The 5,648-nt window shown below is 41.5% G+C and overlaps 1 pseudogene; it reads right to left on the reverse strand.

Moving 5' to 3' along the window:
• Positions 1-465: 465 nt before the first annotated feature.
• Positions 466-4,933, reverse strand: LOC147168034 (uncharacterized; annotated as a pseudogene).
• Positions 4,934-5,648: the final 715 nt, after the last annotated feature.

Raw genomic sequence — 5,648 nt, forward strand, 5'->3', positions numbered from 1 at the left:
AAAGTGTGTTATTGCCTACTGATAAAGTATCCAAAATAATAAGTCAACTAACCAATGCTTGCTTATCACACAGCCCCAGAGGTAGTCATATTTTGCTGGCATCGGGTGGAATCCACACAACTCCAAAGCCATTATCATTGCATTCTTAAAAGCAGCACGCAACACTTTAGATTGGTCAATCAATTGTTAAAATACCTGGGGACTAACCAATAATATAAAATTTGTGAAAAATTGTAAAATCACCAAATTTGGACAGGAGGTTTCCACTTGATGCCAGCAATAGACTATTTACATCCTCTGATAACAAAAACGGTCTCAGTAAATCTGTGTATGTTACTGTTTTGGCACTAATCACAGAACTCTTGAACTGAACAAATCTTTCTTAACATTCTCTATCCCACATTCAAAAATTCCAAACATGCATTGCTCATATGGCTGTGGAAGAGAAACGTGTGAACATCACTCTTAAGCAATGTCCATTGCAAGAGAGTTGCTGGACAATATAGCCTCCATTTCAGCTCGAAGCTCAGGGTAGCTGTTATAGGTTGATGGCAGCTCCACAGTTGGGCCACAAGTATGGGCAATAAGCCGCCGTGCTAATCCGTCCAAAGAGTTGAAAATGACTTGAATTAGTTTAACACAAATAACATCAGACCCAGTCAGAAATCTCATCAGCTTTCTGAGACCAGTTTCATCCAATGCCCTTATGTACTGATGTAAAAATTGCAAACTTTGGTTCTCTGCTGCAGTATCTGGAGAAGCTGTTAACATCTTAATCACCATCCGTGTTGTTGGTTTAATGTTGTCATACAGCTTCTTCATATCCGGTACATTGGGGAAAAATTCCCTAAGTATTGGCCCTGCAACCTCTGAGATATTATCAAGTGCATACTTTGGTTTCTGAATGAGCTGCTTGTGGGCGACCTGAATAAGCATAGCTCTCAGGTTATCTTTTTTTGGTATTGTTCTACACCCATGCGATCCATAAGATCTATAAAGTCTTCCTCATCTTCACCAACAACAGCCTCTTGCAAAGCAGTGGACAAGAGGTCACGCTCAGACTGACTAAGATACAGCATCAGGGAGTCAAACAGTACATCACATGAAACAGAATGTTCACCAAATGCAACTGCTGCTGTAAAAGCTTGTGCCAGCCGAAATGGGAAATACCCATGGTCCTCCAGTCCCTTGGCCAATATCCTACCAACAGACCTCCATTCCTCCTCTTGCCATTTTGCAGAGAGTGATGGCACCCTTACATCTGCACCTTCAGCTGCACAGTCTAGGAATTCTGTCCAGAAGGCAGCGTATACATCTCTGGACACGCCATCAGCATCTGCCCCCATTTCATCAATGAAGCTGTATTTCACAGAGTAGGTCATCATTGCTTCATCCTTGAACTGGGCAATCAGTTCATCAAGGAGCGTTACTCTGTGAAGTTTCACATTCACATGTACAACTTCATAGGCAGGATTTGAGGAGTAGGTGGGGATGCACATTTGTTCATCTTGTTAGAAAACCAATCTCTGTTGTCTTGCGTGTTGAAATAAAACTCAAAGTTGAGATCTCGTGAAGAGGTTTCTTGCAAGCTTTATTATTTAGAAATTTCTAAAGCCACTTCGGACCCTTGCTGAATCAGAAGTGATCTCAAAATGTGCCTTTCTCTCTCCGCTCCTCCTCACTTATACAAAAGCAGTGTTTACAAAAAAATACTCTCCCCCTGTCATCCTGTCCTGTCGGCAGAGTGAAATACACAAATAGATAATAAAACTTCAGTTCCTATCTTAGTCCACTCCAGATGTGGGTAAACAATTGGTCCCGGCACCTCCTGGACCAGGTAATTTATGGACAGACCTCTGCGTGCACTTCCAAACATTCCTCATTTAGATAACTCAGAAACCTTACTAGACATTCCTTTCCCAGACAAGAGAACAATGGACTATAGATTGAATAACATATGAATTAACTGTTGTCTTATTATTACACAGCTCTAACTAAAATCAAAAACGGTTAAAATATCAATCGAAACAGTAAAACAATATTAATAATGTTAACAATCTTCTATTGCAAGGTTTGGCTCATGTATGAGTGTATCATCAAGATCACCGAAAAATGGACCACCTGCCAAAGGGCCAAAACTGACAACTGATGTATCACACAAAGATGAAAGATCAATAATCTGAACAGATGCAGTAGAGACAACAGCTGACATTGTGGCAGTGCTCAGATCATCATCTTCGACTTTGCGTATTGGACTTTCACTGTCATGTCTTTTCTGTGTCTGCTGCTCCACCTCTTCCATGGTGTCTTTCTCTTGTCCACATTCTGTCGTGTTGTCATGTTGCTCATCTATCACTACTTCAGCTACTTCTTCTGGGTCAGCTTCACCAGTTATGGTCTTTGTAAACAAATAAAATCTTAATAAACCAAATTTGTGTATGTCATAATAGTCGCGCACACTAACATCCTCATCAACTTGTGCTTCCTGAAAGTCAACTATGTCATGACTGACCTCTTCCTACGTTCCCATTATTGACTTCTCATTAGGGGAAAACTGTTGTTTAGCTTGTGACAGAATCTCAATCTTAGTGTCATTCTTGTTAATATCAACAACTCTGGTTCCTCCACCACTGCGTTTTCTGACTTGTCTGTTGTCATGTATCCATCCTAATTCTATTTTTCTGGTTGTCTTCCAGGCTCTCTTGTTATTTTTTAGATGCACATTTTGTGGTTGCACTGTATTCTCCCCCTCAAAACCTTGATCACAGACTTTGTTGCTCATTGTGCCCATTTTTTTAGTACGTTTTTTTTAACAGGGAAAGTCTTCTTGTATCATCTTCACCTCTTCTTCGTTTTTCCATAGAGAAACGTCTTGTGGCAATCCTGTCACCATAGACTGGAATGTAAGACGCCAAAGCAGCATCATTCATTTCTCCAATTATTGAGCTGTCAATCTACAATAAAAAACAAATACAAATACAAATATATACATTAGACATGAAAATCTGAAACTTTATGTCCAAGACTATTTACTTATGGGCAAGACAGCCAACCATCAGTGCAGATGATAACACAATAGACAGTATGAAACAATACAAAAACTGGGGGCGGCTGGGGTTGGGTTGGGGTGGATGGCGGGGGGTGGATGGGGTCGTGGGGGGAGCGGGGGCTGTGGACCGGTGGGGTGCCTGGCGGGCCTGCAGTGCCCCGTCCTGCTGCGTTGGGTTGGGGGCGCGGGCCGTGTTGGGGTGGGGGGCGCTCCGGGTTTCTGGGTTTGCTCTCCGGCCGGTGGCCCTGGCGGGGCCCGGGGGTCGTCCTTTGGCGCTGTTGCGGCCTGGGAGGCCCTGAGGTGTTGTGCTTGCTCTGTCCTGGCAGGGGTCGACGGCTCCCCTCTTTGGTGGAGATTTTCATGCATGCCAGATCCACCACACCAGCATCTATCGAAACTCAGACACAATCTGCTTCTCCCTCAGGTCATTGAATTGGTGGAGGCTGGTGTCTGTGGATCTCACTCTGCTTCGTCTGTCCTTCCTTCCTTTCCTCTGTCTCTCCTTTGGTCTCTTGGGGTCTCCCTGATTTGTTGGAGTTTGGATGTTTCTGGGGTTGGTGGGGAGCTCTGGTTGGTGGCCCGGTGGGTGTCTGGTTGGTGCTGGATTTCACTTTCGGTGGGTGTCTGGTTGGTGCTGGATTTCACTTTCCTTTCTTTGGTCCTTCCTCGGGTCTCCTGACGGCGGTGTTCGGTTTAGGTGAACGGTATGGGATTTTTTTAATAGGTTTTTGGTGAACTAATGAATACACACACACTCACACGCACATACACATACTCATCCAAATACAAAATACTAATAATAATAAAAAAGAGAGCAATAATGATGACATTACCGAATGAACAATACTTAGCTCTTAAAAAAAAAAAACGATTTTTGCTTTATCAAACCATAATAGAAAATGATACCTAACAGAAATGACAGGCCAGTTAACGAGACCTAACAATTGCTTTTGTTCATGAAAACAAAAAATGTGTATTTAGTCAGGTGCTGGTAATATTGTTGTCCCCTTTGGGTTGTCTTCGTCATATGTGTGAGTGCGTGTGTACGAATGGTGGGGCATGGCTGACGTGCTGACAGATGTGTGAGAGTACTTTGATTAAGCGCAAAGCCAATCAGTCTGCGTTAATGGAAGACTATTAGAAATCATTGATTATTAACTGTTGAAATAACAAGATTTGGACCATTTTAAGTTAAAAAAAATTCTCATAATAACTGTTTAAATTGATAAGTGATAACCCCTCAACTAATTGTTGCACCTGTAGTTACTTTAGCATGATGGTGAACGTGTTGTTCTAACTGTTCTTACACCATGTATGTAATTTGCATGACCATGATGTCTACAGTGCATCTCTAAGTTATCAAGCGTGATTAATTTGTTACACATTCCTATACTGGAAAAATGCAATGATGACCCTTAGTCTTACTTTGATAGTACTGAACACTTCACATACTGTATATCTGTTCTGAAAATACGTCATAAAATAATTTTAAAACGTGATATTTAAAACCAATCCTGTAAAAAATAAATAAAAAAGGGAAAAAAAGCAAATAGTTTGTATATTCATTTGTATATTTGTATAGCAGTGATGTCTACATCAAGCTGCATTGTTGGAAGGGACAATTAACAAATATAAATATTCGAACCTCTGGAGTCACATGTGGTCAGCTATATGTATAGGTGTATAAAAAAGAAAAGAAATTCAGTTAAATATTAAAATATACTTGAGACAAAATACTACATGTAGCTTTGCAGGAAAACATTTCCTGTGACTTACATGATCCTGCTGCATTTTCTGAATGCGCTCCTCAGGAACACCTCCGTTGCGTAAAAATGCCCACAGACCATCATCTTGTGGGAGGCCAGGGGTTGATGATGCAGCCATTGCAGCTAGCACTACAAACACTACCTTCCTCATCGTTACATCCTTAAAACAGGTGTCCCGTGCTAAACAATATGTTACGATTCTCATATGAGCCATAATTATAATTAACGTTATCTCGGATGACCAAATGTGTCCTTTTTGGGAGGACAGACCTTTCATAAATTCATGAAAATGTCCGGTTGGCATTATGTGACTTATAGGAGGTGAAGTACACTGTGTAGCTGCGACTGGTACCACAATTTCAAGGCCGGGGCCTTTTTTTGTGGAAATGGGAATATGGTCACCCTAAAGACGTTATCTCGTTAAGCATAGTGTTTGCGTATATTTAGCATATAACGTTACGACGTAGCCTACATATGGCTCGTTCTACCTAAGGTACGGGAGCGTAGTAGTGCATACTGTACTTGCATATAAACGACGTTATGACGAATGGCTCGTTCTACTTTTGTCAAGTGAAGGATGATCAATGCCCAGCGGGAATCCCGCCTGAATCCCGCTGGGTATTGTTTAAGCAAACTGTTAGCTTACTAAAATCATGCCGATCGAATGATATGTACGTGTACTTGCATGCTCCATAACATACAATTATATACCTACCTTACACTAAGACATTAATAATAGTGAGTGTGTTACTAATTAAGGTACATGCCTTACCTCAACTGAGCCAGAAAGTACGTTGGAGGTACGCGGGAAAGTGTCCGCTTCCGCTATTAGC

Source organism: Leptonotus elevatus, chromosome 9, assembly GCF_054856555.1.
Source record: "Leptonotus elevatus isolate MCC_2025b chromosome 9, RoL_Lele_1.0, whole genome shotgun sequence".
Taxonomy (NCBI): domain Eukaryota; kingdom Metazoa; phylum Chordata; class Actinopteri; order Syngnathiformes; family Syngnathidae; genus Leptonotus; species Leptonotus elevatus.